A 10,473-nucleotide genomic window follows, 5' to 3' on the forward strand; every position below is an offset into this window, starting at 1 on the left:
TGGGTGATGGCCATGATGGTGACCCAACAGGTGATGGCCATGGTGGCGACCCAATGCACCTCAAATACTGTGTTAGTTTGGGCTCCTCACTTCAAGAAAGACACTGAGGCCTTGGAGTTTGTCCAGAGAAGGGCAATGAAGTTGTGTGGGGGGGTCTGGAGAGCCATTCTGATGGGTAGCAACTGAAGGAACTGGGATTGTTCCATCTGGAGGAGAGAAGGTTCCAGTTGAACGTTAGGAAAAATCTCTTCTCTGAAAGAGTGGTCAGGCATTGGCACAGGCTGTCCAGGGCGGTGGTGGGGTCACCATCCCTGGAGCTGTTTGAGAACCGTGGAGATGTGGCACGGAGAGACGTGGCGGCGGGTGGTTGGGCTTGGTGACCTTAGAGGTCTTTTCCAACCTTCATGATGCTATAACCCAACGGTGCTCGCTGTTATAACCCAACGCTTGGCATCCTGGAGAGCTTGTCCCCCAGCCAAGGGCCAGTCCAGCTCCGTTGGCATCACCGCGTGACAGCGGGATTAATGAGCATTCCCAGCTCCTGGCTGTAATTGGAGAGGACGGCTCATTAAAGGCTGACAGCAGCAAACAGTGAGAAGCTGATCCCGGTGGTGAGAAGCTGATCCCACTGGTGAGAAGCTGATCCCAGCAGAGGGTTTCCTACGGCGTAACAGCATCCAAAAATCCCTTTGGGGCTCCTCTCGCCGCCAGTACCCCAAATAGACAAGAGCTGAGCTCCTCAGGGCTCCCTGTCGTTGCGTTTTAGTTGATTGAAGCCTTATTTAGCCATGGTGAAGCCAACACGTGCCAGCAGACGGAGCAAAAAGCGGAGGATGGGGTGGAGGATTCGGAGATTGAAGAAGAGGAGGCGGCAACGTGAATCGCCCGCGTTCATCCGCCGGCGGAAAATCCCAGTTCCATGGGAGCCGTGCGCGTGCCGAGATCTGCTGGGAGCTGGAACAGGGATGGATCCAAACGAGAGGAGCTTGCAGCAGAGGCTGGATGGCTTTCAAGCAGCTTGGAGAGAAACCATCCTTTCATTCGGCGCTGGACGTGTCCTCTGCTGACGAGGAAAGTTTCGGCCGCCCGGCCCATAAATCTTGCTTAAAGCTGGATGGAGCAGCGCGGGGTTGAGGGGATGGATTTGCTCAGAGCCCTGATAAGGGGAGGGTGGGGGGGGGGAAAAGGTTTTCAGCAGCTGGGAATGGCCTCTTAAAAGGTAAATGGGCTGAAAGGAGACCAAGTGCCTGCAGGCAGCGCTCATTCCCACTTGGCTTTTGTTTGTCAAACAAAGCTCGGTAATGGGAGAAATGCAGGCGTGGAAACACCTCGGGGAGAAGAGCCCCGGGGGGTCCATGGGGCAAAGGAATGGGGTTTGTGGAGGTTTGGGGCTTGGAGTTGCATCGTTGGGTTAAATGGGATCGGTGCTGTCGCGATTGGAGCAGAGGAAGAAGCATCCTCCTCCTCCTCCTCCTCAATCCAGCCCTGGGACCGGGGCTGCTGGGAGCCCCAAAACCACCGAACCCAAACTCTTGCAAGCTTTGGACATCAGGACGCAGCCTGCAGCCCTTGTCAGCAGCCCTTTTTGGGCTTCAAATCACGGATTTTCCCGTTTTAAACGCTGCCGCGGGCAGGAAAGTGCAGCTGGGTTGCCATTGGGTCCCCAGCACCCATTGAGTCCCCACTGCCCATTGAGTCCCCACCACCCATTGGGTCACCGTCGTGGCAAGACCCCAGTGAGGTGGAAGATGAACCCAAGGGGACCCAAAAGCTGCTGAGGTTCCTCCTCCATCCAAGTGTCCCACGTGGAGATGGACCCGAAACACCGTGGGGTGGAAAACGGAACCGATCCCGGGCTGAGAAAGAAGGGATCGGCCACGGGAAGGAACGCCAGCTGGGAAAAGGAGATAAAGTGAGAATATCTGCAGGGCACGGGGTTTGGGGTTTGCGGCGTGGGGAGCACCAGCTGCAAACGGGGGAGGAACACGCTCGTGGTTTTTTGGGAGGCAGCAGGAAAACGGAGGGCTTGGACCCCAGGAGCAGCCCCCAACCCAAACATCTGACAACCAGACCAAGCCCCTGGGCTCCGTCCTGCGGATTTTCCCCGTTTCAAACCCAAAGGAAACCCCAAAGCGAGTGCTGGGAGGGGAGAAGCAGCGCGGTGTCGGGTTCCACGTGGCCGTGCCAAGCCAAACACGCCACGCTGCTCGGCCGCTCCGCGGCACCGACCCGACCCGCTGCTCCCCGCTGCTCCCCGCGCTCGCACCCGTTTCGGTTTCGGTTCGCTCCGTTTACCAGCAGCAAACCCCCCCACTTCCACCCCCAGCACGTTCCCGGCTCCCCCCGCGGGCTCCTCGCGATGCGTTTTGGGGAGAAACGGGAGCTTTTCCTCCTGGCTGGGGTTTCCAGCAGGGAGCGGGCGCCTGCTCGGGCTGCTGACAAGGGCTTGGCTTTGCTCCGCTGCTGTGTGCGGAGCCGGCCGCGCGCTGCAGGTTGCGAACCATGGTGGAGTTGAGCTGGTTTTTTTTTTTTCTTCCCCTAAGGGACTCGTGGCTCCCGTGCGGTCACCGAGGTTTTCTGTCGTCCAGCTCGTCAGCTTCCAGGAGCCTTTTTCCTGCAGCTCACCCCAATTTCTTGGCTCTTTTGGGGCGATCTCCCCCTCTCCTTTCTCATCTGCGGCAGCGATGCTGACCCCCAGGGTGATGCGGGATCGTTGCCCCAGCGCCAGGGCAGGATTCAGCCCTTCCTCCCGGCCGGCAGCTCCTCCTCCTCTTCCTCTGCCTCTGCTCCTTGCCAGGTTGACCCCCTTCTTGGGAAAGAGGTTCTCCTCGCCCTTCCTCTGCCCTTGGTGGCCCCACAAGGGTTGGAGGGACCTGGGAGCGCCGGTGGGATGCGGCTGAGGTCGCGGTGTGTCTGTAGGACCCGCAGACATCACGCTTCCTCCCTGCAGGGACTTCTCCCTGCTGGCACGAGGTGCTGCCTTCCCAGCTTCACCCTCTTCCTCTCGCCAGATTGGCCCCAGGCTCCGTTTGGGGTTGGGCGCTGCTCATCCCCCCCTCCCCAGGGGAGACATCCCAGTGCCACAATGGGACGGGTGCCCCCGTCCCCATCTCCCCCCCCTCCCCACGCATCCCTATTGAGCTCAGCCTCACCGAGCAGCGTCCCCGCTTCTCCCCGGCCCAGCTGTCCCAGCTCGAGCTCTGGGAGATCACAACAGATCCCAAAGGCATCCCAGGGAGCCCCGCTTCCCACAGCTCCATCTTCCAGCGGCGCCGGTTTGATTTAGCTGAGCTCAACTGACGTCGTCGGTGTTTGTTTGTTTGTTGGTTTTATTCCAGCTTGCTGAAACTTGGGGTGCTGCGGTGAGAATTAGCAGTGGTGTGCATGGGTGGGTGCTCCTCCAGCGCTCTCGAGGACGACGAGTTTGTGCCTTCCTGCAGGTCCCCCTGTTGGAAGGTCGGTGGATCTGAGCTGGAAGAGGAGATGTTTTCAGGAGCGTAACTGGGTGCCAAAGCTCTGAGCTTGCTCCAGATCCTTTCCAGAAGGGTTGGAGTGGGATTTCTGTCCTGATACGACGTGTTTGGATCTGTCCGGACCAGCCTCAACGCTCTCCGGAGCCGCTGGATGTTGCGTGCCCGGGCACAGCCGAGCCCCGACGCAGACATCGGGCCCGCGTTTCCATTTATCCGAGTTAAGCACGGGCGTGATAATGATGGCAGAAAACCCTATAAAGCCAGAACGGAGCGTCGCCCGGAGAGATGCAACAACCCCTTTAGGAACCGGATCCACGCGTGTCCGCGGTGCTTCGCTCGGGGCCGTGCCCGGCGGGACGCGACGGGAACGGGGTGGGTGGGAGCAGCCCCCGTCGCTGAGACCAGGCATCCCAAAACCGGGATGAGTCGGCGCCTGCTCGGGTGCTGAGTCAGCACATCCAGCGCCCTCCCCTCTCGCTGCGCCGTCCCCCACCTCCCACAGCCCTGCAGCCCTCCGCAGACCACTTCCTGAGCAGGCGTTGCCTTTGTAACTGCTCGGGGGAGAGCCCGTTGCGATACGGGGACGGAACAACCCGTGCAAGAGACGCGCACGTGGCAGGACCCAGCGCGAGCTCTTGGGGTGTCCAGGTAGGGGGGAAGCGCGTCCCCCGGGTTCGGGGTCTAGGAAGCGCACGGGGCGCTGGGTGGATGGGAGCTGCTCTCCGGGGGGACGCGGTTCCCCGCTGCGTGGCTCAGGGCGCACAGGGTGGAAACGTGCAGGCTTGGTTTTAGGGGAAGTGAGAGCTGGGGGGAGGCTGGTGCTCGCCCCGAAGCCCCTTCTGTCGGGGTGGTTTTCGGTGTTTCCTGGTGCCCGTGGATGTGGCCGTCACCGAGCGTTGCTGGTGGATGGGAGATGCGGGATGGCCACGGTCTCATCTCCATGGTGTTGTTCTTCAGGGTGGCTTTGCTCTAGACGTGATCCGTTCTCCACGTTCTTGTGCTGTGTCGGTGCTCATCCTTGCTCCATGGCCATTCGTTGTGAATATTTGCATCTCTATGCGACTTTAAAGCGTTCCAGTCGTGCCTGGAGGTCCTGGTCTCTGGGATTCCTCATGGCGGGGGTTCCTCTTGCCAAAAGATCTCACCTTGGTGGGACCAGGACGTTGTGCCTTTCCTCCTGCTCATTGTGGTGTCTCCTCAGAGCCATGGGGTTCCGCCAAGCCCAGTGGGACAGCGCGGTGACACTGAGCGTGGAGGGATTAAACAGAAGGGATAGACATTTTAAGGGATAGAAATAGGATTTCTACTCTTTTGCTCCTTAAATCAGGCCTGGGCCAAGGGCTTGTTGAGTCTTTGAGAAGGGCAAGAGACTCAGGGCTGCTCAGCAGCTGTTGAGTTGGGCAGCTTGGAGGCACGATACCTTTTTGGGTGGGCAGGGTTGAGTTGGGCAGCTTGGAGGCACAATGCCTTTTTGGGTGGGTAGAGTTGAGTTGGGCAGCTTTGAGCCCCGTCACCTTTTTGGGTGGGTAGAGTTGAGTTGGATGCCAGAGCCAGGAGCAGGTTGCACGTTGGGTTCAGCTAGACCACTCTCCAAGGATGGAGGTTTCACACGTGTTTCCAGCAGGGTGGGTGGTTGTTCGCCAGCTGGAGCTGGTCTGTCAGTTCTTAGAAATTCATGTGAATTCTATAAATTCACACGGTGTTTATCTTGTCTGTAAGAGCCTTCATCCCACTCTGGGTCATCTCCAGATCCATGAAGCAGCTCAAGGAGCCAAAGGGACCAAGTATGGATGGTTCCGCTCCTACTACAGCTCGGTGTAGGCCGAAGGAGTGGATTGGGCATCGTCTGATGGATGGCAGCAACCAAAAACGTGGGATCCTTTGGTTAGTGAGTCCTGAGTCGCGTTTGGGCCCTTGGCAGCGTCTTTTCCTGCTCGTGGAGCAGAAATATGACTGCTTGGATGCTGGTTGCTCAACCCCGGGGTTTTCCAGCTGGATTTCCAGCTCCCTGCATCTGCAGAGGGGCGAAGGGACCTGCATCAGCTCAAACAGAACACGTGAACGCAACGGCCCCGTCCCCAGCTCCGTCAGCAGCCGGCCAAGCCCGAGTCAGATGAGACGCGATGTGCTGCCAGCACGCCAGGCTTTGAAGAGCTCCTGTCCTCAAGGTCACCTGCCCAGGGGCTTAGGAGCGTCCTTAAATACAGCCCTGAGCTGCCATCATGCAGAAAGAGAAAGAAACGCATCCCTTTTCCATCTGCAGATGGCCAAGAGCTTTCCCCAGTGCCAGGGGAGGAAAACTGACCCCAAACACGTCCGTTTTCAGGAGGAAATGTGAAGTTCGTGGCTCTGCCCGAGTCCTCTCGCCAGCTCATCTGTATTCAGGAGCGTGAGCAGAACCTCCAGCTTGCCTCTGGCAAAGCCACAGCAAAGGGACGGGGAGCACAATTGTCCTGTCCTGCTCCGGGGAGCGTTTGGACGCGCGCATGAGACGCGGCGGGATGATTCCCAATGGGGAGAAGCGATGCCACGCTCTTGGGACAGAGCAGAATTTGCTCTGAGGCAGGATTTGGAGCAGGAACGCCATGAAGGATAACGAGGATCGATGCTGCGCTCTTGCAGTAGAGAGTAGTCCACCCAGCTTGGAGATTTGCCAGTCTCCCATGGGTGGGAGATTGGCCATGGGTAGAAATGCCATCAAGGAGCTTGAGGAGCGATGCCATTCTCTTGGGATGGAGGAGTAGCCTGCCCTGCTCTAAGATTTGGGGCAGGAATACCTCAAGGATCTTGAGGAGCAATGCCATGTCCTTTTGATGGGGAGCAGTCCACCCTACTTGGGAATTTGGGGCAGAAACGTCGCTGAAGAGCTTGAGCAGCGATGCCATCCTCTTGGGATGGAGGAGCAATCTGCCCTACCTGAAGAGCTGGAGCAGCAATGTCATCAGAAGGGTTTGGGTTGGGTTTGCAGGGCGCCAGGTTGCTCCCTTGGGTGCCTTCAGTGGAAGGGGAGCGTTGGGGGGCAAGCAACTTTCTCCTCTTGCACAAGGGAGGGGCTCTGCGTTCGTGCAGGACCCGTGGCTCCTATTAATGGTGAGCTGGGGGAAGAGCTGCTGTACCCTTTCCCTTTGTGTGCGTGCATGGAGTTGCTTTGTTTTGCTTCTCAGCCCAGGGCCATGCATTCCTTGCAGGGGAATCCTCGTGGCGCTAGCTCGGAAAGAAAAATACAAACCTGTGCCATCCGAAGCTGCAGAAATCCCCGCTGTTGGGTTGGTGGCACGGGGCTGCCGTGTTTTCCCACCGCTGTACCCCCCCCTGTCTGCTCTATTTGTTGGCACCGTGGGTCACTGCCGCGTGTTTGGACTCCAGAAGGCCACGCGTCGAGCCAAGGCTTTCTGGTTTTTCTTCCAGGCTATTTACAATGCGCCGAAGCTGCTGGTGCCAATGAGAGAGTCTCCCCGTACCATTTGCTCTCCAATTAAACGCCCAAGATGAAAGCTGCACCCTGAGCAGGAGCTACTCTTTAATTCCAGAGCTAACTCATGCCTTGCAACATCCTGCCTTACGCGGAAGATGATGCAAGACCTCACCCCTTGCCTAACCCTCACTTATAGCCTACTCGCTTGCCTAATATGCCCCTGCTCAAGCGGCGGTAGAGGAGCTAAAATCCCTCTTTTTGCCTCATTTAGATGGCTGGAGGGGAAAAAAAAAAGAACGCAGGTTGGTTCACTGTGGGGTTTTTGGAGTTGGTCACTTTGTTTGGGAGGCTCTCGGAAACTTTCAGCTCGGTCCAAAAAGTAGTGTTGCAAATTCCGGTCCAATTTGCTTGATTTTTTTTTTTCTTTTGATTTTTGGGAGAGTCTGGTTCTGGTCTAAGCCAAATGTTCACGCTCAGGAAGAAGCCAGCTGATCGGGAGCTGCTGGAGGGCTGAAGGAAGGGCTGACCCTCCCTCCCCATCCCGTATTGCTGAGATACGGGGCGCAGACGAGCTTTGGAGGTCAGGTAGGCATCCTCCCTCCCATCCTGGAGGATTGTGTGGTGGAGGGGAATCCTTCTGGTGTATTCAGACGATGGATCTTTGCGCAGAGTTTGAAGCTTTTGAAGTTGAGGAAATAGCGTTTTTTACAGATTTCCTTTAAATCCTCTCTCCTGTGGGCTCCTCTAGACTGTTGCTAGAGACCTCTTTGGGAGCCGTGTGCGAGACCTCCAGGGAAATAATAGTTTCTTGGTAGAACTCTTCCAGAGCATCTCATCATTTCCAGTTGGTGGAGTCCTGAGGGAAACCACCACCCAAAAGACTTCTTTGCTTTGAGCCCAATCCTGTGCTCAGCGTATGGCCAACCTCAAAATTGTTGGAGTTGCTCAAGCCCCATCCAGTTGAGTTTTGAGCATCTTCGTGGGTAGGGATCACCTACGTCCCAGAGCTGTCCCGTGGGAGAAGTTTCCCATGCTGTGACTTCCTTTTCTTTTCATCATGCGTGTCCAAGAGGGGTTTGGCTCCATCTTCTCCGCACCCTCCGGTTAGTGGCTGTAGGCAGCACCTTCCTGCTCCCATCTGGAGGCCGAACACTCCCAGTTTTCCCCCCACTTGTCTTCATTCATCGAGTTCTCCAGTCCCCCATGGTTGGGGGCCTTCGTTGGACTCACTTCTTTAGATGTTGGATCTGCCAACATCACTGCAAGCTCCTGATGCAGCAGGGCAACACTATTTAATTTAAAAAAAAAAAAAACAGTCATAGCTGGGTTGAAAGGATCCCATAGGGAAGACCTTTTTGGGGAGCCTCTGGGTAGAAAGGATCGTATAGGGAAGACCCTTTTGGAGACCTTCTGGATCAAAAGGACCCCATAGGGAAGACCCTTTTGGAGACCCTTTGGGTAGAAAGGATCCCATAGGGAAGACTTTTTGGGGAGCCTCTGGGTAGAAAGGATCCCATAGGGGGAAGACCTTTTTGGGGAGCCTCTGGGTAGAAAGGATCGCATAGGGAAGACCTTTTGGAGACCTTCTGGATCAAAAGGACCCCATAGGGAAGACCCTTTTGGAGACCCTTTGGGTAGAAAGGATCCCATAGGGAAGACCTTTTTGGAGAGACTTTGGGTTGAAGGGACCCCATAGGGAAGACTTTTGGGAGGCCCTCCGGGTAGAAAGGATCCCATAGGGAAGGCCTTTCTGGAGACCCTCTGAGTCAAAAGGACCCCATAGGGAAGACCCTTCTGGAGACCCTCTGGGTAGAAAGGATCCCTTAGAAAAGAATTCTTGGAGACCCTTTGAGTAGAAGGGATCCTGTAGTAACGAACCCTTGGAGACCCTCCGGGTAGGAAGGATTTGCCATTTGGAAGAGCAGCGATGTGGAAAAAAACCACGTTGCAGGGTGTCCTTGTGTTCCTGGGTGGTGGTGGTGACGGTTTAGGTAAAGCCGCACCTCGTGAGCGCGCCGTTAAACCTCTGCTTATCAACGTTGCCCGCGGTGACCTTGGCAAGACGGGGCGCTTTCAGCTCTAACAGAGATGTCGTTATTACTCAACTCGTGACCTTTGAAACGTATTTTGTAAGCAACCTTCACCAAATGCATCTAGAAATGGGTTCGCCTTGTGCAGGAGAGCTCCTGGTCCTGGTGGAACCATCCCATGCTGGGAACGGTGCTGGTTTCCCTTATCTCTGCCCTTTTTTGTGTGTTTTGGCCGCTGCAAGCTCACGTGTTGGCTCGGTGTTCAAAAGCACCTCGACGTCTTGGCTGCTCTAACTCTTGGCGGAGAGGAGAAATCATAGAACTGTGGAATGTTACAAGGTGGAAGGGACCCATGAGTGTCACCGAGTCCAACTCCACGCTCAACGCGAGAGCCCCCAACGCCCAAACCCAACGGCTGAGCATGGCGTCCATTTCCTCTCGGTGAAACAAACCAAGCGGCCTGGGGCTGCTCCTCGTCCATCTCACCCTCTAGACCCAACACCATCTTCATGCCCTCCACTGGACACCCTCGGATGGTTTTATGTCCTTTTTATGTAGTGGATCCCATGGGCGAGAGCGGTTGACCTCGCGGCTGCCGCGTTGCTCTCCTGGGAGAAGCTGCCGTTGCGCTCCCGTGTTCGGCGGAGCGGCTCTCGCTGGATTACCATAGAGGGTAAATGTGAGCTCGCTAAGTCCAGGACATTAAACTCCCTCTTCTCTCGCCGTTTCCAAGAAACCAGGATTTGCAGGGTGCGCTCTTACGCGCTCATCGGGAGAAAGATAAATCACGGCGTGTTTTCCTCTAAAGGAGACAGCTGCTAAAAATAGGAGCCACGCTGGAGCTCCGCGGAACAAAGAGCCCCTGGAAGGCTCCTGCCTGCCCCATCGTCCCCTCCGTCAGCTTCCCTTCTCCTCATCGTTGCTTTTGGGTTGGGTTTTTTTTTTGTTTTTTTGTTTTTTTTGGATGTGTTTTACAATCTGCCCATTTGGGAGGGTTTTCCCATCCCTTCCCCCGCGTGCCCGGCCGGGCCGCTCGGTGACTCAGGCTTTCCTGAATGAACACTATTTGTCCCCCGTGACCTCGCAGCTTGGCCGTGCATCCCAACGGGCTTTTCCAAAGTGCTTCTGAAGCCAAAACAAAAAACAAAAAAAAAAAACACCACGATCTCCTGGAGTTTGAGGGCACCTCTCCGTGTCCTCTGATTGTGCCGCAATGGCCCCATCCAAAGACATCAAAACCCATCGTCTCTTTCCGAGAGAGCCTCAGCTTTAAGCTTCTCCCCTCTCACGTGCCTCCCTTGAGATGCTGGGGTGGAAAACCAGCGATGGCTTTTCACGTTCCTTTGCTTTCGGGGCAGGTCCTGCCTTGCCTCTTTCATCTCCACGATGGTGGTCCCAAATTCCTCGGGCCATTGTGCCCGACTTCTGGCTCGTAAGCAGCAATCTGTAAAATGAACATGATCTGCGGGTGGTTGCGTCACTCAGGGAGGGGATGGAGGTCAGTTACAATGGTAGAACCGTAGAATATCCCAAGTTGGAAGGGACCCACTGGGAT

The 10,473-nt window shown here is 56.3% G+C and overlaps 1 protein-coding gene across 1 annotated transcript in view; it reads left to right on the forward strand.

Annotated features, from left to right (window-relative positions):
• The window catches only part of WIZ (widely interspaced zinc finger motifs), a gene marked incomplete at its 3' end in the record, with an annotated part of 45,075 nt that overhangs the window by 11,590 nt on the left and 23,012 nt on the right, over positions 1–10,473 (forward strand).

This window comes from Numida meleagris, unplaced genomic scaffold, assembly GCF_002078875.1.
Source record: "Numida meleagris isolate 19003 breed g44 Domestic line unplaced genomic scaffold, NumMel1.0 unplaced_Scaffold303, whole genome shotgun sequence".
NCBI classification, from domain to species: domain Eukaryota; kingdom Metazoa; phylum Chordata; class Aves; order Galliformes; family Numididae; genus Numida; species Numida meleagris.